Source organism: Marmota flaviventris, chromosome 19 (genome assembly GCF_047511675.1).
Source record: "Marmota flaviventris isolate mMarFla1 chromosome 19, mMarFla1.hap1, whole genome shotgun sequence".
Taxonomy (NCBI): Eukaryota; Metazoa; Chordata; class Mammalia; order Rodentia; family Sciuridae; genus Marmota; species Marmota flaviventris.
The window spans coordinates 10,853,442-10,879,024 of record NC_092516.1 but is presented as its reverse complement, the minus strand read 5'-3'; the positions used below and the strand labels follow the sequence as shown (position 1 = coordinate 10,879,024).

General features: G+C 42.2%; 1 protein-coding gene across 1 annotated transcript in view; it reads left to right on the top strand.

The window, feature by feature from the left end:
* The window catches only part of Parn (poly(A)-specific ribonuclease), a 141,246-nt gene that overhangs the window by 79,248 nt on the left and 36,415 nt on the right, over positions 1-25,583 (top strand). The gene's annotated exons all lie outside the window — the stretch shown is intronic.

The window sequence follows — 25,583 nt, the reverse complement described above, 5'->3', positions numbered from 1 at the left end:
GAGATGTCGGTGCTTCTCACCGAGAGGAACATTGCCATGGAAGTATCTGGCCCCTCTCCATTCCTCCTTGCCTGGTGTTCCCCAAAGGAGGAGGATGTGGAGCTCAACTGATGAGCACAGTCAGGGAGTCTCACACCCAAGGGCCTTTTGATCAGTGGGTGGGGCTACTACTGCCTTGAAGAGAAAAGACCCGGAAACCAGTTGTTGGGGTCTTCTGTGAGCTCCCACTGATGGGTCTCATGGGGTGGGTTCTTGTAGTGGGTGGCAGAAGATATAGGAGGAAGCCCCACTGGGACTTTAGGCTGGAGTATTTCATCACCAAGATCTACCATGGAGTTTTGTACTTTGGAGGGATATAAAAGGCACTGCTGAGCGCTCAGGAGTTGGTCCCATCTGTTCCTTAGCTTGCTAGAGCCATAAGAAAGGAGGATATATATGTTCAGGTGTGTGGGCCCAACTACAATATCATCTTCCCTTATGGCTCTAGCAACTCCTAGCAACTTTAGGGGCTAAAGCAGGATTGCAAGTTCAAAGCCAGCCTCAGCAACTTAGAGCCTATCTAAAAAAATTAAAAAAAAAAAAATAGTGGTAGTGGGGGCTGGAACTGTGGCTCAGTGGTAAAGTGACCCTGGGTTCAATTTCTGGTACTAAAAGTAATAAAATAATTAAAAGTAAAATTTCATATACATTAAAGAGAGCACACAAGCACAAGTGAGCATGATGCTCCTGGATGCTGATGATCAGTCTTCGGGGGATTGAGTTGAAAGGGCAGGATTCCAGTTCTGGGTTGCTACCTGCCCTAAATTTGAACTCTGTATGTGAGCAGCAAAGAACCTTTTTGCATGCCCAAGGCATGGCTTCAATGACATGGTAAGGACTTCTCTTCACAGGATGAAGAGCACAGGATGGCTGAGAGGTGGGGAGTGGCCATTGTGGAGTGGACGACTAGTCCACTGTGCTACATCCCCAGCCCTTTTTATTTTGTGACAGGGTCTCACTAAGTTGCTGAGGCTGGCTTTAAACTTGTGATCCTCCTGCCTCAGCCTCCTGAGTTTCTGGGATTACAGGCATGTGCCACTGTGCTTGTCTGAAACTACTTTTTTTAGTTTGCCTCCCTCTGGGTTCCAAAACCTGAAACGCTTTTTAACTCCAGATGTGACTTTAGACACCCTAATTGCATTTCACCAACCAGAAGATGGTGCTGTTGTTCTGACAACCAATCTACTTTTCCAAGTTCAAGGAAAACTTGTCCCTTAAATGCTTAATCATGCTCAGTAATGTGGACTGATTAGCAACAGCTTCAACAGCACAGCCCTCCTCTGCATGGCTGCAGACAGGCAGCATGGCACATAGGATGGAACCTTTGGAGCCTGGAGCCAGAGAAGCCTGGTCTGGGGGCCTTGGTTTAGTTTTCTCCCAGGACCACCTTTGCACTGGGGTAAAGTGACACTTTGGTACCTTTTGACCAAAATTAAAAAACTGCTTGCCAAAATGATTTTTAGATGTCTTTTCTATGGCTTCCTGCAGCTGGATTACCGCTTTAATTAATCTTTTATCAATGCAGTAAGGAGTCTGTCTTGGAGCCTCTCAGGTCCCAGTTCCTTGGGGAATCTAGCAGCTTTCTGTTGTAGAGGTTCTCTTTGGAGTGAGTTCAGAAGTAATACAAGATGCATGCCACAGACAGGAATGTTTGCTGGAAGCCGAGGCTGGACAGGGGTTTATTCTGAGGCTCCGTCAGGGAAACTAGTTGGGGCCTGGTGTGAAGAGCGCAGCCAGCCCTCATTATTCACATATTCTGTCCTCGTGGATTCACTGTCTTGCTAAGCTTTCTTTGTAACTTCAAATACAGTGCTCACAGTGCTTTCATGGTCCCTCTCAGACAGGCAGAGCGGGAGACTTGAGCTGCCCAAGGCACTCCTTCCCAGCTGAAGCCAAACCAGTCCCTGAGCTGCCTGTGAGTTTCAGCTCTCAGACTGTGAGCAAGTGTCCTTTCCCTATCTAATTAGTGCCATGCTTTTTGAATTTTTATGCTTCTTCTTGGTGATTTTGCTATTTAAGATGGTCCCAAAATATAGCGTTTAAATGCGAGAAGGCTGTGACCTGCCTCACAGAGAAAATGCTTTAGATGAGCTCCGCTCCAGCGGGAGTTAGTGCTGTTGGCCTCGAGTGCAGGGTTAGTAAGCCAGCATTAGATAGTAGGGGTGTCTTTAGACACGGACAACATGAAACAAGGTTACATATTGAGCAGTTGATAGAAATGTGACCAGGGGCTCATAGGAACCTCACTCACTCTGTTTTTCCCCAGGAACAGTGGTTCCATGAACACAGTGCAGCATTCAGGGAGACAAGGAAGGTGACTCTGAGAGACTGGTCTATGAGTTGTTTTCCACCTTCATTTCTCCTCCAGGATATGCGGCAGCCTAAAGTGCTTAGGGCAAAGGAATTCTGGGCTGCCTGCTTCCTATCTGTTTTTAAAGAAACACCTCTGGCAGGACTGCAGGAGTCATTCTTGTTTTTGACCCATAGGATCAATGCTGCAAAAATGGACTTCCTGCAGCCTCTCCTGGCCCAGCAGGTAGCTTAGCCCAGCATAGACTGTAACTCCAAGTGCAGGTTCATGAGGCAAATGGAGGCTCAGGGTGCAACTGTTGAGTTTGACTTCAATTGAAAATGGTACTATTTCTTTTCTTTCTAATAGTGCCAGGGATCTAACCCAGGGCCTCAGGCTTGCCAGGCAAGTATTCTACTCTGAGCCATACTCCAGCCCTATTTCTTCTTTTCCTTGGTACCTTGTTCTGCAGTTGCATCCTCTTCTTGAGTGTTTCTGCCTTCACTTTTGTTTTGGGTAATGAGCTTTGAGAAAATCTGGATGTGTAGTTTACTTATCAGTCTGTTCATTTCAGCTGCTTTCTTTGTACCTTGGCCCCTTAAGATGGGAGAATTAGTGAAAAGCAGTGGACGATTCATTTAATTCTTTTGACAGCACTAGGAAAAAGTAACATGTAGCAAATTTGGTTCAAATCAAAATGAGAACGCTCATTGTGTCATTTATGAGAACGCTCATTTATGTCTTCCTTTTCACCTCTGTACCTGTGACAAACAGGACCATCTTTTCCTGGTGGAGCCTATAATTAAACAAAGTGTTGCTTTGAGGTCTGTTGAGCTGATCCGAGCCTTGGATTCACTGAGTGGCTCTGCCCTGTCATCAGCAGGCAGGTGGGTGATCTGAAGAAAGGGTGACATGAACATGATGGACAGCCGAGTGGGACCTTCCCGTGCCCCAGCAGAGAGCACAGTTGCATGCCACTGCCTTCCCTCATCGGTCTGGCAACTGCTTCTGCAGTCACCGCTGGTTTGCTGCACTGGCTTTTATTTGAGTGGAATTTGTACACCTTACCTCTATCTGAAAACCAGTGGTGCCCCACCTTCCAGTCTCAGGGGATTTGCCCCTTTTTTGATTGTCTCATCAAGTGGAACCTTATTAGCATTTAGTGTTGGAAACTGACAAGTCTTGAACAGCTTCAGATCTGGCCTGAGTCTTCCAGACATCTTTATCTTTCAGGCAGATGGGGCACCTTTCTTCTCCTGGTGAACAGCCTTTATCCACACTTCCTTGTCTGTAGAGGTTACATTTAGTGAGACTGGCTCAAGACGCCGTCTGGATGTTTTTCTCAGAGATCTTCACATAGAAATTCTGTCGTGAGATGATCTGTAAGTATTCTGGATAACTTCAGATGAGCAGTAACAAATGCTTCACTGAACACCCGCCTTCGCGTTCTGATTAACAGCAGTAATTTCTGTCATAGACTTAAAATTGGTCAATGTTTAAATCCGTCTCCTTTCTCATGAAACTAGATTCCCCTTTTTCCCTTTTCATGTGCCATGTTGAGCTATGGTGCTTAAAGGAGAGCTGCATTTTGATATACAGATGAAGAAAGAGTCTGGTTTTATGTGTGGGCTAGTGTTATGATGTCTGGAAATAGAAAAATTGGATGAGGAAAGATACACATAAGACCCAGAACAGGATCTAAGTGGTACCTGGGGCTGTGTTTTGTTGTTAACCCCTTGGGAGAAATTTTTAAGAGCAGTTACATAACTTAGTTTTAATATTGCTTCAGAGCCATTTAACAAATACTGTTTGGGGAATTTTATATCTATCTATCTATATCTATCTATCTATCTATCTATCTATCTATCTATCTATATATATATAGAGAGAGAGAGGGAGGGAGAGAGAGAGGTGTGTATAAAAATTTAGTCAGTACAGTTTTTAAGTACATTTAAAGAGTTTTCCCCTAAAATTTCGTTGGATTTCCCAATTTTAGTTAAGGGAATTTTCCCCCTTGTCCTTCCTCTGTTAAGTGCTTGCAAGCATTTTGAAAAGTGACTACATTGAGCTTGATCTCCATGTTCTTATCTTGATTTATCTTGATAAATCAAATAATTGTAATGTTGCAGTTTAGCAGCAGCAGTGAACAGCTGCCCCTAGGAGTGAAGATCTTTTTCATAATTCATGTTTGCACAAGAAAGTGTACCTGGTAATGAATCTTGATTATCTGAACTGCCAGTGATGGACCAAGGGTGTGATAACTCAGCTGGTTCGGCCTCAGGCCTCTGCTCTTTGAAGGTATACTGATAAGGAAGAGCAAAAGGATTCATAACTAGATGTTAGCTCTGGAAAAGCAAGAGTTTGTATAATGTTTTAAATATGCTTAGGCTAAGAAAAATGAGAATTCTAATTCTACTTACCACTTCTAATCAATGACATGTTGTTCCAGGACCTCTCTGCACCCCCAGTGACTGCGTCTTTTGTCTCCCTAATCTCTTGAGTCTCTCCTGAGCAGTGCACAGGGACAAGCAGATTGTTTTCCTCATGCCTGTGCAGTCTTTGCTTTCAAAACGTGCTCTCCTTCCATGTTCTGTATAAATGTGTAGCGTTTCCTGCATCAGATCTCTCTCTCCATACGTGCAGTATTAATTTTAGGTCAGTGGGAGGATGGGCTTCTTTGTGCAGAGAAATGGGGCAGAAAGTGAAGATTGTTCTGATTCGTACACAGTCCCTACCCTCGGTTCTGATGCTTGTTGCACTATGTTAGAGAATGTGGTTAAGACAGTTGGTGGTATTTGTTGAGTCTTGCTTTATGACTTAGTTTTTGTAAAAATTCCAAGAGTGCTTGAAAGTGTTATTTTCTAATTGTAAAGATAGAGTTCTATACTTCCAACAGATCAGACTTATTCATGTGGTTCCAGTTTTCTATATATTTACTAATTATTTTTGTTTGATCTATAAGTTTGTAATCTGGGTATATATTTTTAACTCTTACTATAGTTGAGAAATCATTGATTTTTTTTCCTTGTAATTCTGACTATGTTTGTTTTGCATAGTTTAATGCTGTTGTTCTATTTAGTGGTTTGTTTTACACACACACACACACACACACACACTTTATTTTTGTCTCATCTGACTTAATCATATCAGCACTGTCCTGTTTTGGTTAGTGCCTGTCCTTTACCTCCCTTCTTCTGAGTTGCTCTGCATGTGTCTTTTGTGAATAGCAAATGGGTGCAAATTTGCTTTTCTTAAATCTGAATGAGAAAATCTTTAAAATAGTGCATTTGATCAGTTTCTCTTTGCTATTTACCTTTTCCTTGATTTGTTTCTTCTTCTTAACACTCACATGTACAACAGGTTTGAGATGGGATTTTTCTTACAGACCTTAGTAGGACAGTCCTAGCCCACTGCTGCTCTTCAGCCCTGGCTTTAAGCTCTTCCTTATTTTGAACACCTGAGATCTGGCATACAGATATTTCTGGAGGGTGGAACCTCTGCACCCCTCTCCACCTCCACCAAGGTTCTGTTTGGTTCCCAGTGTGGTGCACATCAGATCTGCGGCTGAAGATCTTCCTGTAGTAGTTGGCATTTGGGCTTTTCTTGTTTTTACTTGCTGGGCTATTTTTATCTTATACTTAGCTCTTTTGTAATATTTAACAAATATTCCAGCTGGAAAGCAGAAACGTTTCTCTGTTGGCGTGAACTGGTGTTTACCAATCCTGTGTGTTTATTTACCGATGCGTGACTGTATACAGGTCTTACTGTGTGTCACATATTTGCTAGATTGGAGGACTGGATGACACGAGGTCCTGTTTTGCTTCACAGAACAGCTGCAAGAGCTTGAGTTTGGAGATGCTTTTGCTCTGCTGTTGCTTGAACCCCTGATCCCTTGAGTGTGGAAGTTCCTCTGGAGCCAAATTCTGGACACCATGTCTTAGCTAAGGGTTAGGCCCTGTTCCAAGAGTCCCAGGTCAGAACCTGGCTTTTGGGAGCTGCAGCAAACCAGGTCTTGCCACTTGCTCCAAAGACCAAATAGAAAAAAGCTGTGGTGAGATAGGAAAGGAATTTATTTAATATGGTCATACTGGGAAGGAACCAGAGGACCAGGGTACTGACAAGAACTGTGGGGTTACATAGGGAAGGAACAGAGGCAAAGGTCAGGGACTTGTGTAGGTGGTGATCTTGGTTAGTCGTGGCCTGGTTGACGATTATCTCAGGATCGGTCATGTGGATCCTGTCAGCGATTAGAAGTTGTTGCTGCTTGGAGTTAGTTTTGACTCTTGTCACAAGGTGTTTATTGATCAGTTCTATTGTTCCTAGAATCCAAAGTGACTTCATGAGAGATTGACTCAGAGAAAAAATAAGTCAGAAAGGCAAAATGAAGCTAGTTAGGTCAATAGTGGACCTTCCTTCCAGTTTAGGCATGGCTCTGATGATCGGGAATTGGATGTTGTAAAAACTGACAGTTGACAATCTGTTGATTATGATGTCCCTGAAAAATCTTGAAAATAACCTACTCTTATCTTGGTGTCTTTAGCCTTGAAGGGGGAGGGTTACCAGACACTCCTTAAATGATTAACATGTCTGCTTGGCTAGTCAAGCAGGAATCTGACCGAAAGTTTAAGGTAGCACAAGGAGACAGATGCAGTTTGAAAGCAGAGATGCCAAGCTTTTATCCCGCTTTTAGTTACCCATCAGGCATCTGCAAGCCCATGAAGAGTCAGTGCTTTTAGCAAAAGCAGCCTCTGAGTCCCTCTTCTAGCCTTGTCTTAATTAATCTTGAGAGGAGAGAGAGGGACTTAATCTATTGTCTGTCAAGCATTCTGTTTTACTTAGTTTTTCATATGAAAAAGAAAAGGAAATGTTTAGGTTTGCCAGAGTGTACATTACAGCAGCTCTTGATCGAGCTGAAAGCAGCGAAAGTGGAGTGATGCTCTGACCCAGCCTTTGCTTCAGTGAAGCTGCCTGGAGAACCCCACTGGAATATCAAAGGACAGAGTATTGTGTGTCACCAGAGGGAGGACCATGGCGATGGCCAGTCTCCTAGTGTGAGGAGGATATGGGTAGGGGCAGAGGAGGGCTGCTGCAGTAAGGTTGATGGTTTGGTTGAATTTTTTATTGCGGGGAAAAAAATAAAAAGCTACAGTAAAAAAGAAAAAAATATAACTCTATGTATTCCCCTTTCCCCTCCAGCCACTATGGGGGATGATCCTGTGTCACCTCTCTAAACACCCCCCTCCCTTTTGTTTAAAGCCTATTCTAGAGCCATATCATATTCACTGGTAAACATTTAGTGCTCATCTCTAAAAACCATTTCTTTTTTTTAATATTTATTTTTTAGTTGGACTCTATATCTACATTTATTTATTTACTTATTTTTATGTAGTCTGAGGATCAAACCCAGGGCCTCACACTTGCTAGGTGCTCTACCACTGAGCCACAACCCTAGCCCTAAAAACCATTTCTTTTTAAAACATAGGTATGATAGTGTTATTGCTTCTAAAATTAAATCTTTACTATCTCAATGTCATAGAATAGCTAGGACTTAAAATGTTTAGTTCCCTCATTGATGTCATGAATTGGTCCTGCTCCTCTCATGGGCCTTCTGCATTCTCATGTTTTTTTAATAATTACCCTGTACCTACATCAACAGAGCAGACGGCCATTGTGTGCTGTGTGCTGTCTATAGCCACCGTGGATCAGCCTTGCAGGTAAATAGCCTCAAATTATATACTACACACACACACACACACACACACACACACACACTCACTCTCTCTCTCTCTCACACACACACACACACACACATTTGAGGGGGGCAGTACAGGGGATTCCAGGGGCACTTTACCACTAAGTCACACCCCAGCAGAGTTGCAGATTTTTCTTTTAGTGAATTACCTAAAAAAGTAGCACTGGTTCATAGCCACCTAGATAACATGTTGAGTCATGATTCAGCAATCATGGTATATCCTAGTATATATAATAAACACAGGATTGTACAGAACACCCAGCCTGGGACCATAACAACAATGGTGGCGAAATCCACTGGAGATAGCCTCAGTGGTTCCCTCATGTAGGTGTGACAGGTCAAGCCTAGCCCAGGTAAAAGGAAATTTATCTGGTAAAGTTTGAATTACATTATTTATAACATATATAATAGTATATTTTATATTATAATTTAGCAGTTATGGCACTACAGTGTTTTCTCATTTTAATAATATACTGTATTTGCTGAAGTTTTAAAAGTATTTTTGTCAGGTTAAAGAACAAAACCCTTAAAAACCTACAAGATGCGTGCTTTGTGTATGTGTATGTGCGCGTGCCGGCACACATTCATGCTAGAAATGGAACCCAGTGCCTTACCATTCTAGCAAACACTCTTCCCCTGAGCTACATATACTCCATTCCAAGATGAGTTTTAGTGCTGGTTCACCTGGAAGGTCAAGTTCGTAGAAGAGTGTGGATAAGCAGTAAGGCCAAGTGGGCAGAGCAGGCATCTTTGGGGTCCCATGGGTTTCCCTGTGAGTCCTGAGCTGAGGTTTCTTCTGGTGTAAGAGAAAGCTGAGGTTGTGTTTTGCATGTGCAGAGGTGGCAGTCCCCTCTCAGACTCCCCCTCACGCTGGCACTCAGAGCACTCATGTTCTTATCTCCATTGGAAGAGAAGTTCCTTGTCGTACTGATTTTTGCATGCAATTAAGGGCATTTTCACTTATGCTGTCCAGAAAAAAAAAAAAAGAAAGAAAAATCACTTATTTTTAGATCCTAAAGACTTTTCAGAATTATTTAGAGTTTTTAACTGAATTTAACCTTTTAAGTACACGGATCTCTACTTGAATCTGCTAAGCCTCATAATTCAGTAGGCAGTAGAGAGCCAAAGATATTTTAGGCTTTTTTTTATCTCATATTTTTGTCATGACTTCAGCTCGTTGACTCAAGCTTACATTATGTGTGATGTGTTGTTTATTAGCTGTCCTCTCTGATTATTATAGGAATGTTTGAATGTGTGCTGCCTGAACACTTCCCAAATATTCTTTCTTGTTTTTGTAGTGCTGGGGCTCAAACCTAGGGCCTCATGCATGCTAGGCAAGTGCTCTTCTATTGATCCACATTCCAGTTTTTTTAAAACATACCATCACGTAGGATGTGCCTTGGGGTTTCTCAGAAATGGGAACAGGTTTGCGTTGATCTGACACTCCTCTTTCCCCTGTTCTTTTTGGATAGCAGCATTCATTTCTGAGCAAATTATTAAGGTGCAGAGTATAAACTGCCCATTAAGCAGACCAGGCTCTCTCATCCTTGACCTTTAAAAGACAGTGGGACCTTGAACTTATCGCTCTATGTCACCCCTCAGAGATAAAGCAACCAAATGCATTAGAAATTCACAGTGAATTTTTAATTTGATTTTTTTAAATAAAGGAAGACTAACATACAACTTAAAGGAAATACATAGATTGAAGATAATGTAAGAATGGGAACTTATGATCTGATTTTTGGTGTTCATGGGATTCTTTAAAAGAGTGGGCTGTGGCTGTGGCTCAGCGGTAGAGTGCTCGCCTCGCACATTCGAGACCCTGGATCCTTCGCACCACATAAAAATAAATAAGTGAAATAAAGGTATTATGTCCAACTACAACTAAAAAATAATTGTTTAAAAAAATAAATAAATAAAAGAGGGAACCATCAAGAAAGTAAATACCTTTATTGAGCAGTCCTCATGGTTGGGTGGTATTCAGTACTTTTGACATGGGTAAATCCCCCCATGGCTTAGTTCTTTAATGAAAAGAAAATATGGCACAGAAACATTTTTTGCTTTTTTTTTTTTTTTTCATTTTTCTTTCCTTTTTTGGGGGTAGCACAACAGAAGAGTAAGGTTGGTCACATGACAGACATTGTCTATATGGCAGTGTCACAGAGGTGGTGGTGGCTGGCCAGCCTGCTGCTCTGTGTTCCTTCCATTGGCTTTGCTGGGGTCTGGATCTGGCTTTTAAGCACAGTACTCTGGGTGGGCTTTGGAGAAGCAGAGTGATGGGTTAAGAAACTAAAGGTTTGGTTTTCCTTATTTGTCATTTGACTAATTGTTCTCTTTCTTTTATGGTCTGTGATTTTTTTTTTTCTTTCTAAAAATCATAAAGAATCTTGCAGGGGAGTCGCTGGGATTGAGGCCAGGGCCTTGTACATGTCAAGCCTGTGCTCTGGCACTGAACTCTACCCGGACCCAGGATAGTCTCTCTTCTTCATTTGTGGCTTAAAAATCTAAGTTTGTATATAGCTCTGTATAATTGGTGGTTCTGTATAGGCACTTAAATTAGCCCTAAGTAGATAGCTTTCTCAGCCTTCATCTTTAAAATGATAGGAAAATACAGTTTTGTTTAGTTATATGTGGTTGATTGAAAGCCACCCTGAACAGCAGTTTACAGTGTAAGAAATTATTCAGTTCTACTTCATTTTTCTGTGGGTTTTTTTGCAGTTTGTTTGTGATCCGACCTTTTTGTTTTCTTCACATGAAAGGTCCCCAGCCGACTGCTGTTTGTTCTGTGGTTGGAGAGGAGTCGGGCTGCAGAGAACCTTGAAATGCCCTGGCAGCAGGTTCATTCAGTCAGTGTGGGGTGTGCTGCGAATTTTCTAAATGGGAACATTTTTACCAATTGTTTTTGCCATGGTTTTGCTGGGATGTTTTTATTTGTTTGCTTGCTTTGGTTGAGGATTTAGAACGCTCCCCTGAAAGAAAAATCATTATTATGTGAGCATAAGTGGAGCCTTCAACCTCAATACCCAGTTTATTCCTTCCAGAATAGAAAAACATAGCAAACCTCCCCACAGGTTGAGGCATACACTTATTTATATGAAGCAGTTTTTTACACAAACAGTAGCTTCTCTAGGACTTTTCCCTTTTTGCTTCTGCTACAAAAGTCTCTGTAATTTGTTTTAATATATTTTGCCCTAATACTTGTATCTTACAGCTGAAATTACAGATAAAAATGTTTTTCAGGTGCTCTTAAATATTGGCATATTTGGCCAAATGTTAGAATATTATTAGTTTTTTTTTTTTTTTTTAGAGACAGGGTCTCTCTGAGTTGCTCAGGGCTTCAGCCTCCCAAGCTGCTAGGTTTACAGGCATGTGCCACTGGGCCTGGCCATATTAGAATTTTTATTTTTATTTTTGTTGTTGTTGTTGGCTTGCTTGTTTGCTTTTAAGGATCTTGTGTGTTGCCCAGGCTGCCTGCACCTCCTGGGCTTAAGCAAGCCTTCTGCTTTAGCCTACCCACTGACCAGGACTGTAGTCACATGCCACCTTGCCTGGCTCTTTGTGGGTTTTAAATAATAATTATAATGATGTTGAGTTATCTTCTTAATTTATAATTCATTTGATACCTGTCTTAGGTAAACCATAAATGGGTATAAAATTCACACACCCCCAGTTACCTTTCACATGAAAATGGATTGGTAATTAGATTGTTTACCATTTGCAACATTTTATTTTATTTTAAATATTTATTTTTTAGTTGTAGTTGGATACAATACCTTTATTTCACTTATTTATTTTTATGTGGTGCTGAGGATTGAACCCAGTGCCTCACATGTGCCAGGCAAATACTCTACCATTGAGCCACAACCCCAGCTGGTACATTCTTAAATTCACTGTTTTTCTGTGATCAGCAAATGTAATGATGCTCCCAGATGCAGACTGAAAGTCACACTGTCTATTCATTGACAGTGTCCTGATGCCACACGGAGGGCTGATCAGAAAGGCCTTAAAATGGATATGTTTATATCTTTTCTTTAGACCCTCTCACACAAACTGTTTACTTTGAGCCAAAAGCATGTTTTACTGCAGCCTGTGGGAGAGATTCTTTTCTCATTGGACAGGGGTGTGTTTCTTGCAGTGTGTGAGTGTGTGGGGTCAGTCTTAATTGGTCAAAGTCCCCAAAGTTGTTTATTTTATTTCTCAGAGTAATTTTTCTTAATTATTTCTGAGTAATTTTATTTATTTATAATTTTGCTTCTTTGAAATTTCACTTCAATTTTTTTTTAACCTTCTGGTGTCTGTCACTTGTTAAAACTTGTCAGTTTAAGATTTTGGCTTATATACATCAAGAAGTGATATGGGGATTTTGTTTCCATTTGTGATAACTGTTTCCCTTTTGCCTGTGGTCATACATGAATGAACTGTGGAATTTGGCTTCAGCCTAGACTAGGATTTTTGAGGTTGAGCTGTAGTTAAACATCAAATTAATTAGATAAAATATTGAGACTGTTTGTGTCAGTTTTTCATCACTATAACAAATACCTGAGAAAAATAACCTAAGATTTGTTTTGGCTTGTGGTTTCCGAAGTTTCAGTTCATGGTTGGCTAATTCTGTTGTTTTGTGTGTGAGTAAGGTAGGACATTGTAGTGGAAGGGTGTGGTGGAGGAGAGCTGCTTCCTTTGTGGCAACCAGGGAGCAGAGAGGGAGGGAGGGAGGGAGGAGGGGCCGAAGGACAGAGGGAGGAAGGAAGGAAATAGTCCCTTAGTAGGCATACCCTTAGTGACTTACTTCCTCTGACCATGTCCCACTTGCTTACAGATTCCACTACCTTTCAGTAGTCCATTCAGAGTATCAATCCATCAAGTGGATTAATCCACTTGATGTCAGAGCCCTCATGATACAGTCACTTCCTAAAAGTTCCACCTGTAAACATTGCTGCCTTAGGCACTAAGCCTTCAATACCTGAGACTTTGGGAACATTCCAGATCTAAGCCATAACACTTATTTCTTTCCAAATAAAATTTATTGAATTGACCACATGGGGTGTACCATATTATTAATAATATGTGAAAGGCATTCATAATTCATAACCTTTCCCTATAAGTTTCAAAAACTTTACCAGGATCAGTTTTTTAACTTTTTTTTTTTTTTTTTAGCTTTTTATTGATTCTTTTATGTAGTACATAACATTAGAATTCATTTGGACATAATCATAAAAACATAGAATATAATTTGCTCTAATTTAGTCCCCAGCACTCCCCCTTCCTCTCTCCCCTTTTCACTCCCCCTGTTCCCTTCCTTTACTCTACTGATCTTTCTGCCATTTACTTATAGTTTTCTTTTCCTAGTGTCTTGTGGATGTACACGATGATGAGGTTCATATGTGTACATAGGAAAGTTCAGTCAGATTCTTCCCATTGTTCTTCCTTATCCCATCCCTTTTCCTTCTCCCTCAATTCCCTTCATCTGGTCCACTTCTATATTGATAGAATCACCTTATTTTGAACTAGCTTTCACATATTAGGGAAAGCATCTGACTGCTGACTTTTTGAGACTTAGCATGATAGTCTCCAGTTCTATCCACGTACCGCAAATGCCATAATTTCATTCTTTATGGCCAAGTAATACTTCATTGTGTATATATGCCACCTTTTTTTTATTATCCATTCATAGGATCAGTTTCTATAGTTGTTTTTTAAAATAGGGCTCTCAAGGAGAAGAATATAGCTTAGTTGTAAAGCTCATACCTAGCATTTGAGAGACCCTTGGTTCAATCCACAGCACCATAATCAAATCAATATAAAAATTATATTGAATTAAAAATAGCACTGTCTCCTAGTTATTACCAAGTACTTTATATAGGAATGTGAACCTCTGTTCTCCACACTCAGCTTGCACATCATCTAACCAGGTAACACTAGTAACATTTTTTTTTACTGTATTTTGAGACCAGGAATGAAAATTTGTCTTTTATTGAAAAAATTTTAAAATTAAACATCTTAATTTAAAAATAAATAAGACCAGGGGTATGTAACTCAGTGGTAGAGTATTTGTAAGCTTCTGAGTTCCCCAACACCAAAAAAAATTTTTTTCTTTAAATAAAACAAATGCACAAAACACATGCACACAACAAGAAATTTCAGAAACACATACACATACTCTAAAGAAACATAATAACCTAGAAATAATTATCACAACATTCTGGTATTTTTTTCTTTTAGTTTCTTGCCTCATCAGTTTACATAAGTGTGATCATCTGTAGATAAAACTTTGAATTTTGCTTTTTTCAATAGTAATTAAGAGAAATTTTCTCAAGTTGTTCAAACTCATGAAAACATTTTGAGTGAGTGTGTTAGATAAGTCATCAAGTTTATATACGAGAATTTACTCGACAATATCTTTATTATAGGATTTTTTAAAGTTATTTTTTATCTTATAAATAATACCTTCAAAACTCTTTGGTACCAAAAAGTTCTGTGAAAGAAGGAGCTCCAAATGGGAGATTACAAGTCTCTAGAATTTCATGCGGCCTTTGTTTATAATATAATGGTCATAAATTAATTTTTTGAAAAAAGACTGAAAGCCAGAATTTCTGCCAGATAAAAAATGTCTCATTGTCACATCCTTAAAGAGGTCAGATGCGTGACAGTCACCCAGTATTAGGTATGTGGCTTTTTCAACCCATTGTTTGAAATCTTTGATTTTTCACTGAGAATATATTTTCTTTGCTTTTTTTCTTGATAGTTAAACTTTATATATTTCATTTTTTATTACTCTTCTGTTTTTTATTTTGAAAAATTTCAAACCTGTAGTTAAAATTTTCAAACCCGGAGATAAGAGCAATATTCTGTATCATTTGTGCATGCTTGCACGCTTGTGCTCTCTCTCTCTCTCTCCCCCCTCCCCCCTCTCTCCCCCCTCCCCCCTTTCTCCCCTCTCTCCCCCCTCCCCCCTTTCTCCCACTTTCCCCCTCTCTCCCCCCTCTCCCCCCTCCTTCTCCTCCTCTCTCCCTCCCCCCTACCCTCCCTGCACACACATGCAAGCACACCCATCACACACCTACACCTATAAGATACATATATGAGGGGCTGGGGTTTTGGCTCAGAGATAGAGCACTCACCTAGCATGCGTGAGGCACTGGGTTCAATCCTCAGCACCACATCAAAAAAATAAAGATTGTGTCTACATATGACTAAAAAAAAAACTAAAAAAAGAAACATATGAACATGTATGCATGTTTTTTTAATTGCTAAACCATTTGAGAATCAGTTATAGCTGTAACAGTTCATTTGTAAATAATCTCAGTGTACTTCTCTCTAAAATAAGAGCATTCTTTTTTTATGACCCTAATATTTTTTTACACTCAGAAAATTTAATTGCTCTCATCTAACATTCAGACTGTAGTCAAGTTTCCCCAATATCATCTCTTAAAATTTTTTTTAATTTTAGTTTTTCATCCAAGAGCCTATCAAAGTCATGCATTGCATTTAGTTATCATAGCTCTTTAGTCTCCTTTAATCTAGAATGGCTCCCTATTCTACATTGTAGAGGAAACATTGGATTAAAGGATATGATCCCTAAGCCCATTGTCATTTAGCCAGAACATTCACTGACAGTGAGTAGGCCTCTCTGCTGAAGAAGATGCATGGAAAGATAGATGACTGCACTATGACCTCTGCTCACTGCTTCTGGGAGCTTCTGAGCAGCTGCTTGGCCAGGACTTAGCCTCCTCCTTGGCATCTCTTTGCAGCGTGGTATCATAGAATCATCTTGGGTTTGTATTCCAGTGCTCATACCAGCTCATATGGCGAGTCACTGGATTGACCACCAGTTTTTTCCTCTATCAAGAAGTGAGGTTAGTGGTGTACAGTAGCATGGAGAGCCTGCTATGTTTGATGTCGTCTCAGGAAATGAGAGCTGCAGCCCTTTGGCGGCTCCTGCTCAAATTTGCCCAGACCATTTTGGGAGATGAGCTCACTGAGGCAAGAGAACTTCTTGAGCAAAATACTCTTTAAGTGTATGAGGGATAGGATGTGAGTTTACCAGACAGGATTCCACCTACCTCTTGTGCCTACAGGTACTCAGGGAAAGGAGTGGTGTCATAATCCATTTCAGACAGGAGGCATATGGAAGGAAGAGGGCATGCCTGCCCTTGTCTTTCTTTGTTACACGGTATACAGCTACTTTGGTCTCCTCTGCTGAGGATGATACCTCAATACGCAGTTCTCATGCCAGTTTGCGCTTTCCAGGATTGCTTTTAGATACAGAGAACTCCTCACAGCTCCCTGAGTGTTCCTCCTGAACCTGGAGGAAAGGCCGACTTGTGCAGGCTTCTCCAGACATTCCCTGCTCCACTTTGCTGCCAGGAAGGGAAGAAGGAGGTCTCTTCTTCTTAAATTCCACTCCACCAGAAAGGAGAATTGGTCATCCATTCAGCTAACATTTACTGAGTTGATCTGTGGCAGGATGTCATTCTCAAACTGCTACTAAGTACCCCTAACACCACAGAAGAGCAGAGAGGACCAGTGAGGGGTGCAGAGGTAGAGGAGGAGGGAGCAGAATTAGAAGTTCTCTGCAGTCTCTTGTTTTATTTAAATCATTCTCATAAATTTTAAAAATTCTGCTTTACAGTGTATCCCTTTTACTTTAATGCTAAAATGTTCTAAATTACCTAATTAATTATTTAACTATTCCTCCCAGATTTCCAGTAAAATCCATACCTCAGGAAGGTAAGGCTTAGTATTCAGTAGCTTGTAATAATTGCCAGCACAGAACCATGCAGAAGCAGAGATGCTGTCCTGGTAATATAGAATGACAGACTTATTTCTTATGATCAGAGGACCATCTTGAGTATGTGTGTTCAGAGGACAGGCACAAAGACATGGGTAGTGTGTTCACTAGGTGCCAAATAGAGTTGCATCATAAAATTCATAAGTTTGTGTGAATTAAAATTTACTTGCTTTTGGATGATTGTCTCTGAGATGGTGAGAATGGTCTTGTCGCTTCACTCAGCTGAAAGCGTGTGTTTTAGTGAGCTGGAGATGAGATGGGAAAGGTGGATCTGCCGTTTCCCAGAGGAACATCAATTCTTATACTCCTTGCCACATGTATCTTGCTAATGCTAAACTGTATGTGCACACATGTGTGCATGTGTGTTTAATAACATGGTGCTCAGTTGCAAGCCATCTTCTCCCTCAGTGTGGGAGGGAACAGGGAGTCCAGCTCTGTTGGACAGAGAAATGCCTGCTATTCTCCAGTGAAGTCTCCGTAAAGAATTGTCAGTGATGCCGAGTGCAGTGGTGGACACCTGTAATCCCTGCAGCTTAGGAGGTTGAGGCAGGATGATCTCAACTTCAAAGCCAACCTCAGCAAAAGCGAGGTGCTAAGCAACTCAGTGAGACCCTGTCTCTAAATAAAATACAAAATAGGGCTAGAGATGTGGCTCCATTGTTGAGTGCCCCTGAGTTCATTCCCTGGTACCAAAAAAACCAAATTCAGTGATAATTTTGTCCAAAGTCTGTTTTCAACTTGAGTGTCCCAACTCCTCTCTTACAGATGTGTTCACCACAGCACCAGAACTGACTATGGAAGTGCCTTGGTTCAGAGATAAGGGAGTAGTTGCCTGGAGAGGGAGGAGAGATTCTGCTTAGAGGATGTGTTAAAGTCTTTTAAATCCTGAGACAGAACTTTTTTTTGTTGTTGTTGTTGTTGTGCTGGGGATTGAACCTAGAGCCTTGTGAACTTTTTTTTTTAATAATCCAAGTAGCATATAGTTAAATCTTCTGAGAGCTGAGCACGGAGTCTGCCTGTGTTCTTTTTGGAAGCAGCAGTGAATCGCAGCTGCCTTCTGGCTTGAATTGGTGACAGCACAGGCCCAGCCAGTAACTCTATGCCTTTTGGACTTTCAGGATGCATTTAGGTAGCAGCATCCTAATACGTGCTTCCCCTGAGAGTGCTGGAGAGATTGCATGGAGGAGGCAGCTGTGAGCTCAGGAGGGATGACAGCAGAGTCCAGCAAGCTGCCCATGCAGGAGTCTCACCAGGATTGCTCTGCCCAAATGATGGGACATAGCCTGACAATCAGAGGTGGCAGGTTTTCTGTCCCTTTTTTCAAAAGCCCTCTATCAGCTGTTGGCTGGACACACTACGGTGGAGTGGGACATAAACTGGCTTTGCAAGCTTTCTTTTTTTTTATGCACCTGTCTGCACTTGGACATTTGCTATTTCTTCTGTTTTCATTTATGTATGATTTAGAGATGGAAGCTAGGCAGTTGACTTTCATTATCAGATCTATTAGTCAAAATTATTTTATTTGTAATTCAGATCTGTGTACCATTCCATTGAGTATATTTTAGCTGACGGATACTAGCCATATACCTTCTCGTTTCTGGTTTGGTTTGGCTCTAAATGTAGCCTTAGAAGCAAGTCAAGAATATTCTTTTCCTATTGGTGAAGTCCCCTGCTAGAGATCACTGGAAATAGTTTGTGGAACTTTATACCTGGGCCCTGTAGAAGTTGCTATAACATAGCTTTTATTTTTTTATTAAAATCACAACATAATACCATGCAAAGACAGTGCAAATAAATTCATCTTTAAGCATGGTTCAAGGTGAGACTTTTATATTAGAGGGATTAGCTGTGGAGCTTTAGAATGAGAATTTAAAGAATCTCACTTTTTTTTTTCTTAATAGAAAAAGAAGAGAGTACTTTTTTTAAGATCCGCAAGTACTCCATTATCAATCAGAAAACATTCTGGCCAGGTCTTGTGGTGCACACCTGTAATACAAGCTGCTCAGGAGGCTTGGCAGGAGAATTGCAAGTTCAAAGCCAGCCTCAGCAAAAGCAAGGCCCTAAGCAACTCAGTGAGTCCCTGTCTCTAAATAAAATACAAAATATGGCTGTGGATGTGGCTCAGTGGTAGTGTATGCGCCCCTGAGTTCAATCCCCAGTACCAAAAAAAACGGCATTCTGTGTTCTACTTTGCATATACATGACTTTTAGAAATTGTTTTTCAATTTCCTAATTTGTGTTAAGTATTTTGACATTGTAGGAAGTCCTTGGGTCATTGAGAATTTTAAGATGCAATGTTAAATTTTTTTCAAAGATATTTTTAAGTATTGGTATCACATTTATTAATTTTTTACATGTAAATATTAGGCTCAGAGCTTGCGATGTAGTTCAGTGGCAAAGTGCTTGCCTAGCATGTGTGAGGCCCTGAGTTCAACTCCCAGTACTACAAAAATAAATAAATAAATGTTAGAGTTGACTCTTTTTTATTCAGTCAGTTGATTTTGCATTGGGTGTCCAAATAGACAAAAAGATCTGCATTAATTTTTCCACAGGATGTAGAAAACAAAATGAATATTTAGAACAGTTTAGAGATACTAACAGCTCCAGGCAGGAAAGCTGTACGGTGACAGTAGCACAGTGTGTGGGGCTGGGCATGGAACCCTGGGCTCTTGCCAGCTAAGCACATGCTCTACCACTAAGCAGTACTCCAGCCCCCAGTGCCACTTTAAAAAAAAAAAAAAAAATCTTCTTCTTCTGTTGGCAGAGAATTTCAGAGATCCTTTTAATGTGTAGGAGTGGTGAAAAACGGGTTACTTCTCTGGATTTGGGGAGCTGCTCCCTTTTCGCAGCACTCATCCAAGGGAAAGCTGCCCCTTCCTCTCTGTCCCTCCCTCCCTCCCTCCTCTCTCTTCCTTTTCTTCCTTCTCCTGCTCTCTGTGTCGATATGTGTTTGACTCAAGAGAAGTGTCACTCTGTATGGTTCTTGTCATTATGGCAGCTTAACATGCCCCAGTCCAGACCTGAGAGCTGCCTGTGGATCTGATGGGGTAGCAACAACAACCGTAGCTGGAACATTCTTAAGGAAGAAGAAAACTAAGAGGTAGATTTCTCTTCCTAAAATCAGAAAGCACTGGAGGAAGTGATTTGGCAGTTGAAAAGGAAAAAAATATATATGAGTATAGAACCATTGTGTTAAGTGCCGAGACAGATGGGGACCATAACACCGAAATAATTCTTACTCTGTTTCATTCCAACTTTGGGGGACATTTGGTAATCCTTAGGGTTTTAGTGTGTAATGTACAGACAGAACCCTCCAGTGAAGCAGAATAGATTTCGGGCTTATTATCTCATTAAAGGTCAATGAATAAAATAAAGTAAAACCACTTTCCTCAGTCTTATTTATCTTTTGCAGCAGTATGATTGTAGACTTTCTGAAATCAGATAGTGCCATTTATATTAAGCCTATGTCACTGTCCTGGGGCAACCTGCCATCTGAAGAATAGATGTCATTCCCCCTTGTACCAGACTATTTTGCATCTGCAGCTGGATTGCAGGGCGGGGGTGGAGGGCAGGGAGAAGAGGAGAGGAAGGCCTAAGGAGAGGGCTCTTGTTCTTAGAAGGACTGGAGCCAGCCAGGGAACACTGAGTGGAGAGGAGGAACCTTAGAGTTGTCCCATTTTCAGTTTCTATGGAATTTCTAGGACTCTTTCCTTAATAGGTGGGGAGCACTACTTTTGGTGGCTGCTACCTTTCTTCCTGGGACAGTTACTCACCTTACAGGTGAGCTTGCTCAGCCCTACTTGGTGGATAAGGACCTGTCATTCTCGTTCTCTCTCCAGTTCCGGCTCTTCCTCCTGAATTGATGACTAAGCTGAGCCATAAGGTAGAGGTAAATTCTTCTAGCAAATGATACCCACTTTAAAACACTCACAGAGAGGTATTTAATATGTCTCTGTTAGCTTATAAACAGACAGGATTCTAGCTTTTCAGCTATTGAAAAACCTTTAAACTGTAAACGTGTGCTCAGTCAGGCCTTTTGCACACATGATTATGGGAAGTGGAAAAAGATGGTTCTCTTATGCTTTATCATCATATCACTAATACTGTGGTGGGTGAAATGCTTCATAAGTAGCTAAACAAGTGACGAGGGTTAAGTGGTCCAGGAGTGCAGTCTGATTGCACGTGGGGGGTTCTTTTATTTGGTGTCTGCTTCTATCTGACATCTGAAACAGAAGCATTGTTGGCAAGAACTATCTGACCAAAGGACCCTATCAAATCCAACTGTGGCCCCAGTCATGGCCAACAGCCAGCAGTTCAGCTACACACAGGTGCTGAATAGGTTGTGTCCTAAAATTTCTTTTGTTGATTAACCTTTTAGAACACAAAGTGCATTGTGGCATAGAATGATGTCAGTGAGCTGTGCATGGCATGTTTCAGATGGTCAGGGCCCATTAGTGGGTCAGGGCACCAGTGCTGGTACTACCAGCATTGAAAAGAGGAGGGAGGAGCTGCAGAATTGAAAACTTGTCAGGTAGATTCCTGTGGGAGGGATTGTTTGGTGATACTGTTGCAGTTTAAAACCCATCCCGTGCTCTACTCAGATGAAGCAAAAAAAGACTGTGTCGGCCTTGGGTTAAATGCCAGCCATTTACCATACTGTTGCACTGTGGCATCAGGCAAGTTGCTTAACCTGTCTGAGGCTCTGTTCTGTCATATTCAAAATAGGGCTGTTTTGTTGAGGTAGGATTAGAGATGAAAGAGAATATATTAAAATCAATATAATAGGTGATTATAGGATGATGCATTAGAATTAGAGCTTTTGTGCACCTGGTACAGAGTGACCTCCCTATAAACCATGATCATTGCCTGTTTTTACTCCTAGATGGTATGTATATAAGCAGTCCTTAAAGTTATTGCTATAAAACAGTATAACTAAAACATGAACTAGTTAGTCTTCCCAGGAGTGGAATTTATTCAGAGTAGAATTTATTCAGTGTTCTTGATGTTTAGAATGTGCCATTTCACATGATCTAGGAGATCTTTGATTTTACCCTAAATTATTCCTGTGCAGTTGAGACATCAATCTTAATTTTCCCCCATGAAGTGTGAAGAGCGTTGTAAATTGCTGAGGTCTCTCAGCTGTCTGTTACGTCCCTCAAGACTGTTAAGTGTGGAATTGCTTCCCAACTTCTATTTCAAGTTGTGTGTTTCGTCTAAAAAAAACAAAGGTTTTTTTCTTTTCTTTTTTTTTTTTAAGTAGTAGTAATTTTTTTTAAGTAGTAGTAGTTAAAACTTTTTCCTGAACTTCATCATCTCTACATGATTCCATATTAAGCTTCCTTCTTACCACCTCTGTGCTGCTGTCCCCCTTGCGAGGAGCTGCGCCAGCAGTGAGACTCCTTTTGCTTGACTGCATTTTAGAGCGGCTGCTGCATTCACTGCCTTGAGGATCCATTAAAGTTGTCATCAAAAGCAGGGTCAAAACTCAAACCCCAGCCCTGCCGAGAGCTGTTGAGGCTTTTGGCAGGTTATTCAGCCTCTCTCCTCGTCTGTGGAAATACACTTGTGACCTTGTGGTGACTGTTTTGAGGAGAAGCAGCATCAGGCAGGTTGCTTGCCACGAAGGCTCCACGGCCTTTTCTGCCCCTCTTGTCCTCCCAGGCTTCAGCCCTGTGCTCTTGGGAAGACCTAGCCCCTCCACCCAGGGGGCAGCCAGCTTCAGTGCAGCCTGCAGTCCTGTCCCAGCAGCCACACCTGGGTGCTCCTTTCTGCTCCCTCCCTCCTGTGAGCTGGGCCACCTCCTCCAGAGGCCTGCGCTGGCCCTCCCCCGCACAGGCTTTGGCTTCTTCCAGCAGCCTGACAACCTGCGACACTTCCCTCCTTCAGAAGACCTCCCACATCCCAGCTTGCCTCCTCTCCTGAGGCTTCTTGGTAGTCACCACCCCCTCTCTGGCTGCACACTGGGTCCTAGCTGTGGTGTCCCCACGTCCCTGAGCTGGTTCCTCCCCAGGCCTCCAGTGGCCCCCCCTGCACATAGCCTTCCCGTCTCACCCGCTTGCTTGCTCCACTGACCTTCCTAAAGCAGTGTTTTCTGGGCTTCCGTGACACCTGCTTCCTAGTTTTGTGTCCCATCTTTCAGCCATACTTCCCAGGCCCCCATGCATGCTCCTCCCATCAACGTGATGGTTCGATGTTGGTGACTCCGGGGTTCAGTCTGAAGAATTCTTGTTCTGTGCATTCTTCATTCGCAATTCTGCCTTTTCTCAGGGCTCAACCCCCTTCACACATCAGTGATTTCCAAAGATCCTCTCTATCCACCCCACATTTCTTCTGGATGTTTCCTAGTACCTCAGAGCCACCATCCACCTTCCCCATTCCTAAGTGTGCCCCACTCTCATGTCTCCAGGCCCTAAAGGGTATAACCCAGGCTGGGACTCCAAGGACTGTCCTCCCTTCTGACTTTTTCTCGACCTCCCCACCTCTTTCATCTGACAGGAGCCACCAGCTTTCTCAGGTTATTTATTGCACTGACTTCCTGCTATCTCCCCAGATCGTAGTCAGGAGGGCATCTGATCATGAATGCCTCCTGACGAATCCTTGGGAGACGGGCACTGCACTTGGCCTAGTGCCCTCGGCCCGTCTCTCCCCCATACCTCAGGCTTTTCTGCTTCCTCTCTGGGGTTGGCCATCATGGTCATTTGGTTCTTGGGTCCTGACTGTGTGGCCTACCTCAGGCTTCTCACTTCATATTCCTTGGGCCTGGAACACAACTCTTCACCTTCAGTGTTTTCTATAGTGCTGTTCTCCCAACTCCCAAGTCCTAACAAAAACCTTAGCATCTTTCCTTAGGGAAGCTGTCCTTGTGTCTGGGATTGATCAGTTCCCCAGGAGACACTCCAGCGCAGCTGCTTCCCCCTCAGCTCCTGCTGCTGCGCACCTTCCCTCCTTCCCTGCCTCCCTCCCGGGGAGCACAGGACTGAGCCCCATTGTGTAGATCCAGAAGATGGTCTGTTTGTTCACGAGTGAGTGGATAGATGGATAAGTGAACAAGTGAGAGTTGAACATATTTATTTGTAATGCAGTTAGGATAGTTCTTAACATATAGTAAGTACTTAATATTGGGAGCTTTATTTATTTTTAATTGACTTTTCAGCTTGTAACCATGCCATGAAACGAAAAAGGAAAACACCAGTCTGGTTAATGGCAACCATGCTCCTTAATGATGTCATTCCTTAAATGCTGAGGCAGTGGCCTGGGCCAGCTCCCTGTCAGCCCTTCACTATTTATTGGTACTCTCCTCCTGCCCTGCCCATGTCAAGACTACACTTCTCGCCCTGACTCTTGCCCACGGTGCTCCCCACAGCCTTGCCTTTTCCCCTCACCTCCTCCATAGCCGTAGTGGGCTTCTTAAAGGCAGGGAATAGCTCTTCTGTTCTGCCACACCCAGGACCCAGCACAGAACCCAGAGCCAGGGTTTGTTGAATGAATGAGATGAATGTTTCAAAAGCAGACAGTGGTGGTGTCAGGAGGGGAGGTGTCAGGAGAGGTGGTACAAATCAATTGGCTATTTTAGTCTGAGTAAAAATTTTAAAAAAATTATACTTCATTTTTCATTTTATACTTGTCCAGACTTCTAGATTACATTCAAATCCTAAATAATAGGGGTATTTCCATGAGTGAGGCAGGCCCAAGGTCTGCCAGGCACCTCACTTCTGTCACGTGGCAGTGTATGGAATCAGCACGTCTGTGGCTGTCTGGCTTTGCTGGACATGTGTACTCATGGTTTAAGAGCAGTCACATCATTGGTTAAGCATCTCCTTTGTCCCAAGCTCTGTATTAAAAACTTTGCATGATACTCTGTGCCCTTCCCAACAACTTGGTAAAGTAGGTAGAGATGCCCATTTAGTGGATTAAGAAACAGAGGGCCAGGCAGACATGTCACACAAACTAAGATGGGGCAGGGTTGGCACCCTGGCCAGGGCGGCCTCAGCACCCGTGGATTCCCATTTGATTTTGTGACCTCCCTTTGGTAGGATTTAAGTAATTACGCTTCTCCGTTATCCTCATGCCAGCCTTTGTCCACTATGAAGGACTATTTTCTCTGCCATGTCCTTGGCCTTCATTAGAGACTTGTAAGGTGAGGTAAGACATGGGAATAGTGGCCTGTTGTTACTTAGTTGAGAGGGGTGACGTGGAGAGAGCAGAGGCAAGGCAAGGCAAGGCGTGACTTGTCATAAGTGGCAGAACCAGGTCACACCTTTGCCTGGCTCTTTCGACCGCCAGTGTGATTTCTCTCAGCTCTTCCCTGAAGTGGCCGTGGCAATGGTGGGGCCCCATGAGTGGGGTGTGTGCATGGCCGAGGCTGTGAACGCTGTTCACTGCTCTTGTTCTGATTGCCAAGCCTGTTGCCTGCCTCTCACTTCTTTCCTTCAGGGGCCTCCTGTCTGTTGAGCTCCTGTGGCACCTGAGAGCGCAGAGTAAAGGAGTGAACCTGGTCCCTTCCTGCCTGCCTTCATGTCCCTCCAGGGAGCTTGGATTGCTTTCATTGCCTTAGTTTTCACTCTTTCAGCCTCAGTATTTAAAAAAAAAAAAAAAGAGTTCTTTGTTGGAGAAACACCCACAATGTGAAAAATATGAAAGGAAGAATCAGGAACGAGGAATCACAAGCCCTCAGTCCAAACCATGTGGCTGAGGCCAGTGCAGCCTCACGGAAC